Source organism: Prionailurus bengalensis, chromosome B2 (genome assembly GCF_016509475.1).
Source record: "Prionailurus bengalensis isolate Pbe53 chromosome B2, Fcat_Pben_1.1_paternal_pri, whole genome shotgun sequence".
NCBI lineage: Eukaryota > Metazoa > Chordata > Mammalia > Carnivora > Felidae > Prionailurus > Prionailurus bengalensis.
Window position 1 is genome coordinate 55,415,217 of NC_057349.1, and position 13,387 is coordinate 55,428,603.

Below are 13,387 nucleotides of genomic sequence, written 5' to 3' on the forward strand. Positions count from 1 at the left end.
CCAAAAACAGTCATTTAAGACACAAGAGTTGACCCAGAAAAAAAGAAAAAAAAGATCTCAACACTGAAGGCTAAAGTCTTACTATGTTTTCCACATGGTGAGATCATCAAAAAAAGTATATACTTTGAAATGCAGCCATGTGTAATTAAACTTGCAGGGCGTTCTTCGAAGAAGAGTATCTGTGTAAACCACTCCATATTTTATTCTTTATGCAGGCATCTAAAAGAAAGTGGATATAGGAATCTAGGGGTGCTTAGCCTTTGATTAACTTGAGAAACAACCTGTGAATCTTAAGACACTACAAAACCAAACCAAAAATGACTAATGCCTGTTCTCTGTCTCCCAAACTTAATGATTAGAAAACTACAGGGTGAGACCTGGGGCTTGCTGTTTTCCATTGATCCCCTAGAAGATTCTTAAGTGGTATAGGATGAGATCCTTCTGCTAAACTATCTTAGACAAAGTTAGTGACAGTGGAACAGAGTAAATTTAAGCAGTAAAATCAATAAAGAATATGCTCATGTCAGTTTTTACAAGTACTTTGAAAATAAAGAGGTATTACTACACTAAGAAAACTCCTCATTTACCTGTTAATCAGATTTTCCAGTAACTTTGTGTTCTGGAACCTAGCCAAACAACAACAACAACAACAACAACAACAACAACAACAACAAGAAATAAGATGGCAAGCTTTTGAGTATTGGGGAAAATAGCCTTTGTAAAGTCCGTGTTCCCAGAAAAGGAATGCAGGCCTCCCTCAAAGGGCTGGGGACTTAATACTGGGGTCATGATTACTTTTATGTAACTCCTGAAGCTAGGTTATGTGGGTCTTTCAATCCTCATTCAGTTTTCAGTTGAGAGCTGACTTTATGCAAGGAGCTCTGGTGAAAGGAAGTAGGGACATAGAAGGGATTAGTAGAAAGAGACACACTGACATTGACAGCTAATATATAGGATAATGATGGTAATGGACATATCAACTGGAAAGAAACTGCAGATTGAGGCCAACTGATGTAGGGCATGTCTCTACATAGTTCAAGTGACCCTAAGAATATTTTTGTACACAGTTCAGGGAGATTAAGGAAAAGCAGTAAGAAAAATTTAAATTGTACTCACTATACTGTATATAAAACAAAGGAGAGTGATATACAATGTAGAACAAGTATTAAAAGCCTATCAACATAGGAAAAAAATAGCATTTAAATGTTTTTTGGGGGAGATATTCTTCATCAGAACTTCTTTATTAAAAATGATACCTAATGAAAAATTTATCTTTTCCATTGTTTAAGGTATATGCTTAAGTTTATCTCAGTGTTTGATAAGATACAAAATAGAAATGAGAAACTAAATAAAAATGAGAAATATTACATTTTCTCAGAATACAGATCTACTTAGATCATGGGTTGGCCAACTATGGCCACATGTGGCTAGCTGCTTGTTTTTGTTTTTGTTTTTTTAATAGTTTTATGGAATGCAGTCATGCTTATTTATTTGCATACTGTCTATGGCTGTTTTCACTCTACAAAGGCAGAATGGAGTAATTGTGAGGGAGACTGTACTGTCTGCAAAGCCTAAAATGGATGTGAAGGAGTCTGGGTTTTTACAGAAAAGATTTTCAGATCCCTGCTCTAGATTATGTTGTTTCTTTTGGTTGGATACTGTGGATGTTGGTCTTTCTGATGTGATCTCTTGAGGACAGGATTTCCTAAAGCTGCCCTAATTTCTCAGTAAGACACTGTGAAAAATAATTGTATGTATTTATTTTTGGATTAAATAAAACTTTTTGATGTAGTAGAAGGGAAAACCAATTCTACTTCCAGAACTAGCAAGTGCCTTCTTGGTCTTATGTAATATGAGTTTTATACTTTGACTATGAATATCAAGAATATGTCAATGTCCTTGTCTTCTAGTGGTAAAATCTAAGCAGTTCTTTTTTAATTTTTTAAGTTTACTTATTTACTTAGAGAGAGCACAAGTAGGGTAGGGGCAGAGGGAGAATTTCAAGCAGGCTCCACACAGTCAGTGAAGAGCCCAATGTGGAGCTTAAACCCAATAAACCGTGAGATTATGACCTGAGCTGAGATCAAGAGTCAGATGCTTAACTGACCGAGCCACCCAGATGCCCCCAACTCTAATCAGTTTTATTAATGCATTTAATAAAAGGAATATAATACGTTTTGCTTCATTCTGTGCTAGAGTGTTAGAGATCCCTGGGTTGTAGTCTATGGGATTCAGAAACTGAGATAATATAAGTTTCAAGTTTTCCCAGTCCTGGATCCTTTGTCAGATGCTTAATGTTCTTGGTAGTTTCTGCAAAATAGTGAAACAACATAAACAGAGTGATAGCAATACCTGCCATAGCTACCTTAGATTTGTCAGAACTTTTAAACTGACATAATCTTGAGAACCGGCCCCAGGGCACATTAAGTATTTAATAAGAACTCATTGATTTAGGTGTACTTGATTTTATCTAAAGCTCTAGGGAAGCTAATGTATGGGCTAAAACCTTTCATTTCCTAACTTTTGGCTAACGTTAAAATGGGGAGTGTCGCTATTCACTGTTGTATCCTCAGTGCCTGGAAAAAGTGCCATGCCTAGTAGGGGTTGAACACAGTGAAAGATGGCATGAAAGACAGGATGAAAGAATGAATAAACAGAGCATGTATGAGGCAGAAAAAGCTCCCAATGACAACCTTACAAACATAATATTTGAGCTGAAGACATTTGATATTAATATGAAAAGCTTTAGAACTAGAAATATTAAATATTTTGGAGTTAAAGTCAGACTTATTACTCAAGAGGGTCAGGTAGCTAAATAGCAAAAGTATTTCGTGACTGGATTCCATAAAAAATGATAGTAGAATCCCATTACAAAAAAGTATAAAAGCATGTGTCATTGTACAAAAATATGCTCTTTTAATTCTCTGTATGTAAGTTTGTACTGTTCTTTCTTCCTTGCTGAAGTCTTGGAAGGGGAAATACTGTTAGTCTAGGACAACTGTGACCAGAAAGGCAGCCAAAATGACTTCCTACATAAATCAAAGTTTTAGATTTTCTGAGATTCCTTCCCATTAACAGAGGAATCAGGATATATTTCACTTAATTCATGTTCTAATAGTGAATTGAGATCAGGAAAGGTATTATTTCTATTTGTGCCAAATTTCCTTGGTCTACATTTTTTTCTAATATCAGAATGTTTATAGATGGCCAAATGTTTACAATCACCTGATCATACAAGCCAGCCTCTTTTAGTGAAGTTATGTTCTTTGAATCTGGACTGGAGAGCACCGACTCAACTTTATCATCATGTAGTGTGTCATTGAGCCTTACAGAGTCAGCCAGTCCCCTCGTTGCCTACCATTGGATTTCTTCACTGCAAGTATCAGAGATAGAAGTGATGCTTAGACATCTAAAGAGATTCTAATGTGAGGCCACCATAGAACCTTGCACATGGAAAAGAACCAAGCATAGGAAGAGACAAATCATTGTAAGGTTTTTATGATGGGAATTCTCTAAAATTTGAAGTATAAAGAAAGGCCCAAGAATAGACTTAGAAATTGCTTGTCTTTCTTTGGGTTCTACTATTCTGCAGACAAGATGGACTTAAAATATTTAGAGATTCATACAAATTTTGGAGTCCTTGCCAGTGGTTTCTATTCCCATGATATGGTGCAGGATGCCATTTTAAATATAACACAGACAATGAAACTTAGAGGTAATCTTTCTTTGTCCTTTTGGAAAATAATAAAGGATGTAAGATGCTCTCAGTATCAGGATCATTGTCATATGAGAAGCACTAGCTAGACTATGGATGTGAATGAGCAATTAGATAACAAATAATTCCTCAGAGAATGTGCAAAATAGCTGCCTAACAAGTTGAAATTACTGGAATGGTTTACCGAATTGGGGATGTGGAAATAGTAAATGAAGATATGAGAAATAGGCTTCAGTGACTTGATCAAATTCCCACCATTTCTAGGCTCACCAATTCAGATTCTAATGTACCATACAGTATATGAAATAAAGAGGGAAGGAGACAAAGCATTCATGAAATAATTTTTTTTTTCTTTACTAAAGATCTCCTATATGCTAGTCATTGTACTGAGCCCTGAGTATGAGGATACTTTAAGGAGTCTTTAGGAGATCACAGGACAAAACTAGTATGAAATTTCATAGATTATAGTACATTTATAGTTGAAGAGAATGCTGGGGAAGGCCTAGAGGAGAGAGAGCTACTAATTTTCATTATTCAGTTGAACTTGGATTGAGCTCTAACATCTAATCATCTCAAAGAAGTAATTTTCTGAGCAAATATACAGAGTAACTAAAAATTGAGGTACTGTTTAACCTATTTAAGAGAACTCACCTTCTTTGAAGACTTTCTTATGTTAATTATTTTGTATCACCTGGCCTTGTTTCTTAAACTAGATTCTAAGATCTAGGAGGGGAGAGCCCTTCTGTTGTGGTAGATACATAGGAAGAACACCATAAGTATCTGTAAGCTACATTTAAACAGATGATGTTACTAACCAAAAAGGATTTTAAAATCAATTCTGTAAAATAAGTAAAACAGAATTCTTACAGACACATTGTTAGCAATTAGGGGATAGTGTTGCATATATTTGAAATATATTAATATATCTTTTAAAAATTACTTCACCTCTGTTCTTTTAATTTAGACTGATTTTTCCCCCAGTTGAGTCAAGTCTTACAGAATTCCATAGAATGCATCTCCGTTACATGCTAATAAGCATCATTGAGGAATATTATACTTTGATAAAGGGGTGTAAATTACCCAGGTAACTCTTCTTGTGCTTTCCATGTTATTCTAGTGACTTCAAAAGCTTCTGCATCTCAAATATTCTGCTTTTAGCAGAATCAGATTTATTAAGTAGTGTGCATTTCTTTTTTTATTTTTATTTAAAAAAATTTTTTTAACGTTTTATTTATTTTTGAGACAGAGAGAGACAGAGCATGAACGGGGGAGGGGCAGAGAGAGGGGGAGACACAGAATGGAAGCAGGCTCCAGGCTCTGAGCCATCAGCCCAGAGCCCGACGCGGGGCTCGAACTCACGGACCGCGAGATCGTGACCTGAGCTGAAGTTGGACGCTCAACCGACTGAGCCACCCAGGCGCCCCAGTGGTGTGCATTTCTAAATGTGCTTTCATTCCTGCCCTGAGACCACCTAGTTTGGGGAGCATTGAGAGCAGGAAAGAAAAATCTGGATGATATTTAAAGCTACAAAGCTGTGTTCTCTGTTCCAGAGATGCTATCAATATTGAGTTTAGGTTCTTGGTGGGGAAATTGAAGCATTGGAACAAGGCACCAATTTAGGAAAAGTCAGCATCATTTAAGTACCTGGAAAGCAAACTTTTAATGTTTATTTTTACAGAAGTAGGTTTAAAATGCCACCCTCAGAGTACATTAACTTTAGGAATCATTTAGAAAGGATATAGAATATCATGGAGATTATTGAGAGCACTGATTTTATGCTCACAGTTTGCTAGACCCTACATAGCTAGTTGTTTATAGTTCTGATATCTTATTTTTTTTAATTTTTTTTTATGGTAGTTAAATTTTTTTTCTTTTCTTTTTTTTTTTATATGAAATTTTTTGACAAATTGGTTTCCATACAACACCCAGTGCTCATCCCAAAAGGTGCCCTCCTCAATACCCATCACCCACCCTCTCCTCCCTCCCACCCCCCATCAACCCTCAGTTTGTTCTCAGTTTTTAAGAGTCTCTTATGCTTTGGCTCTCTCCCACTCTAACCTCTTTTTTTTTTCCTTCCCCTCCCCCATGGGTTCTTGTTAAGTTTCTCAGGATCCACATAAGAGTGAAACCATATGGTATCTGTCTTTCTCTGTATGGCTTATTTCACTTAGCATCACACTCTCCAGTTCCATCCACGTTGCTACAAAAGGCCATATTTCGGGGCGCCTGGGTGGCGCAGTCGGTTAAGCGTCCGACTTCAGCCAGGTCACGATCTCGCGGTCCGTGAGTTCGAGCCCCGCGTCGGGCTCTGGGTTGATGGCTCAGAGCCTGAAGCCTGTTTCCGATTCTGTGTCTCCCTCTCTCTCTGCCCCTCGCCTGTTCATGCTCTGTCTCTCTCTGTCCCAAAAATAAATAAACGTTGAAAAAAAAATTTAAAAAAAAACAACAAAAGGCCATATTTCATTTTTCTCATTGCCACGTAGAATTCCATTGTGTATATAAACCACAATTTCTTTATCCATTCATCAGTTGATGGACATTTAGGCTCTTTCCATAATTTGGCTATTGTTGAGAGTGCTGCTATGAACATTGGGGTACAAGTGCCCCTATGCATCAGTACTCCTGTATCCCTTGGATAAATTCCTAGCAGTGCTATTGCTGGGTCATAGGGTAGGTCTATTTTTAATTTTCTGAGGAACCTCCACACTGCTTTCCAGAGCGGCTGCACCAATTTGCATTCCCACCAACAGTGCAAGAGAGTTCCCGTTTCTCCACATCCTCTCCAGCATCTATAGTCTCCTGATTTGTTCATTTTGGCCACTCTGACTGGCGTGAGGTGATACCTGAGTGTGGTTTTGATTTGTATTTCCCTGATAAGTAGCGACGCTGAACATCTTTTCATGTGCCTCTTGGCCATCCGGATGTCTTCTTTAGAGAAGTGTCTATTCATGTTTTCTGCCCATTTCTTCACTGGGTTATTTGTTTTTCGGGTGTGGAGTTTGGTGAGCTCTTTATAGATTTTGGATACTAGCCCTTTGTCCGATATGTCATTTGCGAATATCTTTTCCCATTCCGTTGGTTGCCTTTTAGTTTTGTTGGTTGTTTCCTTGGCTGTGCAGAAGCTTTTTATCTTCATAAGGTCCCAGTAATTCACTTTTGCTTTTAATTCCCTTGCCTTTGGGGACGTGTCGAGTAAGAGATTGCTACGGCTGAGGTCAGAGAGGTCTTTTCCTGCTTTCTCCTCTAAGGTTTTGATGGTTTCCTGTCTCACATTTAGGTTCTTTATCCATTTTGAGTTTATTTTTGTGAATGGTGTGAGAAAGTGGTCTAGTTTCAACCTTCTGCATGTTGCTGTCCAGTTCTCCCAGCACCATTTGTTAAAGAGGCTGTCTTTTTTCCATTGGATGTTCTTTCCTGCTTTGTCAAAGATGAGTTGGCCATACGTTTGTGGGTCTAGTTCTGGGGTTTCTATTCTATTCCATTGGTCTCTGTGTCTGCTTTTGTGCCATATAGTTCTGATATCTTAAAAAGAACCTAAATTTTTTTTTAACTCACCACATTAACATACCATACCATACCATAACATAAATAAGGGGTGTCTGGGTGGCTCAGTCGGGTTAAGCATCTGACTCTTGATTTCAGCTCAGATCACGATCCCAGGGTTGTGGGATCGAGCCCCGTGTCGGACTCTGTGCTCACTGGGGAGCCTGTTTAAGATTCTCTCTTACTCTTGTTGTCGCTCTCACTCTCTCTTGCGCTCTCTCAAAATAAAACCAATAACACAACACCAACAACAACACCCCCAAAAATCAAAATAAAAATACCACAACAAAAAGGGAGAGCTCATGCTATTTATTTTTAGTATACTAGAAACCAGTATGTAAAAACCACAAGGAAAGTGGGAAATCTAATTTCTATTATTACAAACCACTGGCGTCTGGTTTGCCAGTCATTTAAGAACATTACAAGGTTGATTAAAATTCACCTGGCTCTAAGCCACTCCATTTGTTGGTCTCAGTTAAATTTCTCATATTTCTCTAAGGCATATCTTTCTACTTAAAAGCACCTTTCGAATATATTCTTACATGTTTTGTCATTGCTATTTATTCCCAAAGAGAATATGCTAGATTAGATGTTTTGTTCTTGTAACTCACTATAACAATGTGCATTTTCTTTAATTTTTAAATACCTATCCTTTTAAAAAAAATTGAGATATTCCCTGTCATCACATCTTCCAAGGGCCAAATACAGTGTAGGGCATTTTATGTGTATTATTAGCAAATCCTCACACCTTCCTGTAAGGTATGTGCCAACGTTGTCTTCCTTTTAAAGATGAGAAAATTATAGCTCAGAAAGTTTGTCTGGAAGACCCAGAATTTTTATCTATAATCATCTTACCATTTTCTACCACTGCCTTCATCTGAAAGAAGCTCCTGGCTTCCACTCCCTTTCTCCTTTTCTTGCCTAGGAAATAGGACTTCATTTATTCTAATCCCCTTGATTTACTTTATAACTAGTGGTTCCTACAACAAAGTATTAGCTAAATGAGTGAGAGCATAGCTTTAATTTTGTTAACAAGAGTGTGGGCTGCTTGAACTGAATTTGTTAAGGTGCAAATCTAGGTGTTCATTCCTCTAACATAGAAAGCATGTCTGCTCTGCCCTGAGCATTTTAAAATATTAATGAAACGTTGGCACCTAATGGTTCAACAATTTTATCTACATAGTTTGTATTGCCACCATGTGTAATCGCAGAGTTTATTGTTACAAAATACAGAGGGTAAAATATTATAGTGCAGAAGGGGAAATATGGGTGACCAGCATCTGTTTTCACAGATGAACATACTGAATTATGTTCTAAGAAGAGTTAACTTTGAGTTCACCATCAGTTACGCTCTCAGGAAATTCAGTCAGCCTCTGAGAAGCATTTACAGCTTTTATCACTATTTCAAATTTTTAATTAGATATTCCCTGTTAGAAAAAAGTAACACTTGGAATATTCCATCTAGAGAGTATCAGAGGGCTGGGCCTTTCTAAGCACTCTCTTCTCAACTCCAGAGGTTTGTGATGCACATGGCAGGCACTTGGTAATTATTTATTGAATAAATTAATTCTACTTAAATATTTTACACCTTCATTTGTACCCATAAAAGAAGCCATAGCCTTCCCTCAGATCTCTTCACTTCGAATGGGAGTCTCAGGGCTCTCTAGCCAGGTCTGCATTTGAATTCTGGTTCTGCCTCTACTTGAAAGACTTTTTTGGCAGGTGGTAAGTTTCTTAATCTGCATACGGATGATACATTTTAATTGTTACAGACCATTCTGAGCTTCTGACATGTATATCTAACTGCCTGAGGGGCATCTCCTCAGGTGTTTCAAAGTCAGTGTTTCCCAAAACTAAACTCATCTTTTTCTCCAAATACTTAATGCTCTTCCCAAGTTTTGTATTGCAGAGACTGATGCTACCACCTACAACTTGTCTAGTTACTCATCAAAACCCTTGGCATCCTCTCACCTTTGCTCAGTCAATCTAATCAATCATCAAGCTTTGTGTTTTCTTCCTTAATGTGGATTATTACATTTTCTTCCTTAATATGCATTTAACTCATCCATCTCTTTCCATCCCTACCAACCCTATTCCATGCCAAGCCATTCTCATCTTTGCCCAGAGTGCTCATCTACCTAGTTATATCTTTTGGGTCTTTCCATGATTTTAAATGTGTGTGTGTGTGTGTGTATATATATATATATATATATATATATGTGTGTGTGTCTACACACAATATGATGTGATATGTTGTAATATGTTATACATAGGTATATCTTTGTGTGTGTAGACACACGCACACACACACACATTCCCCTAATGTGTGTATGTGTACATTCCTACTCTTCTTCACCTTCTAGCCAGAGGGACTTTTCTTAGTACAAATGATGAGGCCTGCCTGGTCAATTGCTCTTGTAGCATACTCAAGGTCAAGTCCAAATTCCTTAGCAAGGAATTCCATGCACAGTCTAGCATGATCTGATCCTTGATTTTAGAGCATTGGAGTTGATGACTTTGATGATCAACTAAAGTACAGGTATTCTACAGTATTCATTGAAAAAAATGTCTTGGGTCTTGAAATACAATGAGTGTTGTTGGTATAGTTAAGATTTTAAACTCTTTTTCTCAAAAGGAAGGTCATCTTGTTGTTGCATGGAAATGGACCAATTAGGGGAAGAAACAAGTAGAACGAACCAAAGGTTTCAAGTATAAGACACAAACTTTAGATACCTGTTGTATTTCAGCAAATTAATGATTTCATTTTGCTTAATATGTTGAGAAAAAACTTATATTTCCCTTAGCAACTAGTAAATATTTATAGATTAGTTTTTTTTATTGCTTATTTTGATTCATCCTAAGAATGATAATGATGATTTCTGGTAGTGATCCCACATGCCAGAGATGGGCTGGGTGTTTTGGGGCTTCTTAAAAGCTTCTCTTAGCTACTGGGGAACTTCTCCTAAATACCAATAGTTCCTCGAAAACAGTGCAATTCATTTTAGTCTTTGAAGAAGCTCTTAGGTGAAGTCCCTAAGTGGTTTTTGAAAGCAGCTGTTTTCCATTGCCCACGTGGACGATGAAATGGATAAGTAAACTGACTCCAAAGTCCATTTGTTGATTATAAAAACAAATATGAATTTTTAAAATGTAGTACATACTGAAAATATGCATAGGGGCACCTGGGTGGCTCAGTCAGTTAAGCGTCTGGTCTGACTTCAGCTCAGGTCATGATCTCCTGGTTCTTGAGTTTAAGCCTCACCCTGGGCCCTGTGCCAACAGCTCAGAGCCTAGAGCCTGTTTCACATTCTTTCTCTCTCTCTCTCTGCCCCTCCCTTGCTCACATTCTCTCTTTCTCAAAAATAAACATTAAAAATGAAAAACAGAAGAGAAAAAATATGCAAAATATTCCAAAATGGAAGGTACAGAAAAAAAAAGGTGGCTGATAATTGGACACAACGTAGAATCTTTTGTGAGTTGAGTTTAAAAAATACTTTTACTGTTGTGAAATAAAATCCTGAATCAATCAAAAGTCTGCAGAATTCAGCCACAGACTTTTTTTTGTACATAAGAACTTTATGAAAAATAATGGAAGGATAAGAATGATGATACAAAATACTATTTTATGATTCTCTTCTCTAAGAATTCCAATAATGCCCTCAACTCAGTGAAGAAGGTACGCTAGGTAGCATAGCTTCATAGACAAAGAAACTGAATTTGTAACAGTTTTGATTGCCTTACTCCCCTCACATCTGTCATTTCTATACTTGAGAACAGAAATGAGCCCAGAGTATATTCTTAGAGCAACACCAAGTTATGGGAGTTACAGAATACCAGGTTTTAAGCTCAGCAAAATGTTGACAGTGACCAGCTCTGACTCTGCTTTCCTCTCAGCATGACTCTGCCTGCTTTCCCACGTGGGTGCTCACATTGTTACCACCACCCTCTCCCTCCGGAAACAAACATTTTGGCTGCCCTTTGTCCCTGGTTACTGTGAAGTTAAGTCTAAACTCTGGAATGTCCTGGAGTGATGGGAAGGTCTTTGTTATCAGTGGTGGCTCCTCAGACCACACAGGATAGTTCATGCTAATGAGATGACTCAGGATGTGGGCTGGTCCCACTTGAAAGACCAACCAGGAGGTTAGAGGATTTGGGCATTAACCAAGTGATATCAGCCCAATCTGGAGAGAAAAGGAGGCAGGAGTTGGAGATGATTCAGGCATTCATGCTGCATCATGGAGCTATAATGAAAACTCTGGGCACTGAGGTTTTCAAGAGCTTGGCAATACCTTGTGTGTTGTTACACATCAGTATGCCGGGAGGGATAGTGCCATCCTGAAGACTTTCAAAGCTTCATATTTGGGATTCACCCAGGCCATGCTCTATGCATCTCTCTCTTTGCCTCCTTCTGCTTTCTTTCCTTTTGCTCCAATAAAGTTAATTGTAAGTTAGAGCCCTTTCTTTACAGAAGCCCTTTACTTCTGTGAGTCATTTTGAAAAATTATCAAACCCAAGGGGGTAGTGGGAATTCCAAATCTATAGCCAAATGGTCAGAAGAGAGGGTGGTCTAGAGTCTCCCAAATGTGTGACTGGAGTGTGAAGTAGGGGCAGTTTTGTGGACACTTGTGCCCTTAACTTGTGACATTTGGGCTAACTCTAAGCACTCACCCTAATTTCTTTGTTTGCTCTCCCCAGTCTTCTCAGCAGCCAAATCCTACCTAGCTCTTGGCCCATAACTGGACCTATCCCTGCTGGAATTTCCGAATGCTAATGGCCTCCAGGGGTATCTGTCTATCTTCTGCTGCTATACTCCCCTGATCACAAGGGGATTTCTGGAATCTTCCTGCACAGTTGCCAGGCTCCAGAGAAACTGACCTAAGTGTTCTAGATCCATCCTCCCCATCCCCTGGCATATTTTGTTACCAGCAGAACTAAAGGTTTGACAAGATCTTCATACGGTTAGGTCATTTACAAAAAGACACTGATATTAGTCATCAATAATCATAATTATATTTTCAACTGGCATACTTTTTTTCAGCATATATATCAGTTCCCACTGAATCATTCAATAAATTATGACATATTTGATAAATATATGTTACACATTTATTTCAGGACAAGGTGTCCTGGTCTTTTTAAAATTCATATCCTCTTTTAATAAACATAAAAATCTCCCCAAACTGTGGAAATTTATTATAAAGACCCCCTAAGGTGGTAGGCCTCTAGTATATTTTTTTCTTTGCTAGTGTATTTCTAAGAAAACGTTTTCCCAGCTTTATATTTTGTATTCTGTACTTTGTGTTTTAAAAACAGCTCGTTTTATATATTCTAAATGAAAATCTATGTCATATTGAATATACTTTTTGTACATGATCTGTTCACCCCAAGATTCTGACAATAAATCACTCAACTCCTCCCTCCCCATCAGTTAAAATGATTGCCCCATTAGCTCAGCAGAAAAGAAAGTGATAAAAGAACTTTCCTATGGCTTGGTTTATTGTCTCAACAAGAGAATTGTTGGGTGCTTGTGGGCTATAATTTTTTGTGGACTCTCTATCTGTTGGGTGTATTTTAGACAACGTCAAGTTTAAGATTTAACTGTTCAGCACACCATTGTTCAAAAAAAGGACAAATTCTATTTTCCATTACTTAAACTTACAGCTTTTTTTTTTTAAAGTGAACTGAAAATGTCAGGTCCTATAACACAATATTTGCTTTTAAAGTACCCAGTGTTCTAAAGGCAGCCTGTGCATAACTTGTGTGGTGCCTTTAAGGATGCAAGTGCCTGGCACAGTTTTGACCATTCATATTAAGATCATTGGCTACTTTTCATCAAGTTCTCATGTATGTATCTAAAACTTATTCTCAACTTTAGCTTCAGATAGGACCACTGATACCACTATTCAACTGATGCCCAGTTCTTATGTCCAAAACTGTGATGGAGCTGATCTTGGGTAGTAACTGGACTTTGGTATTTTTTTCAAGGTTCACCAGGTGATTCTAAAATCTGTAATTAATCTCATAGACTCTCATGCATTGTGAGTTCAAGCTCCACATTGGGGTCTAGGCTGAGGGTGTGGAGCCTGCTTGGGATTCTCTCTCTCTCTCTCTGCCTCTGTCCTGTTTACT

At 37.8% G+C, this 13,387-nt stretch overlaps 1 protein-coding gene across 1 annotated transcript in view; it reads right to left on the bottom strand.

The window, feature by feature from the left end:
* KHDRBS2 (KH RNA binding domain containing, signal transduction associated 2) overlaps positions 1–13,387 on the bottom strand; it is a 609,605-nt gene that overhangs the window by 1,157 nt on the left and 595,061 nt on the right. The window lies entirely within an intron of this gene.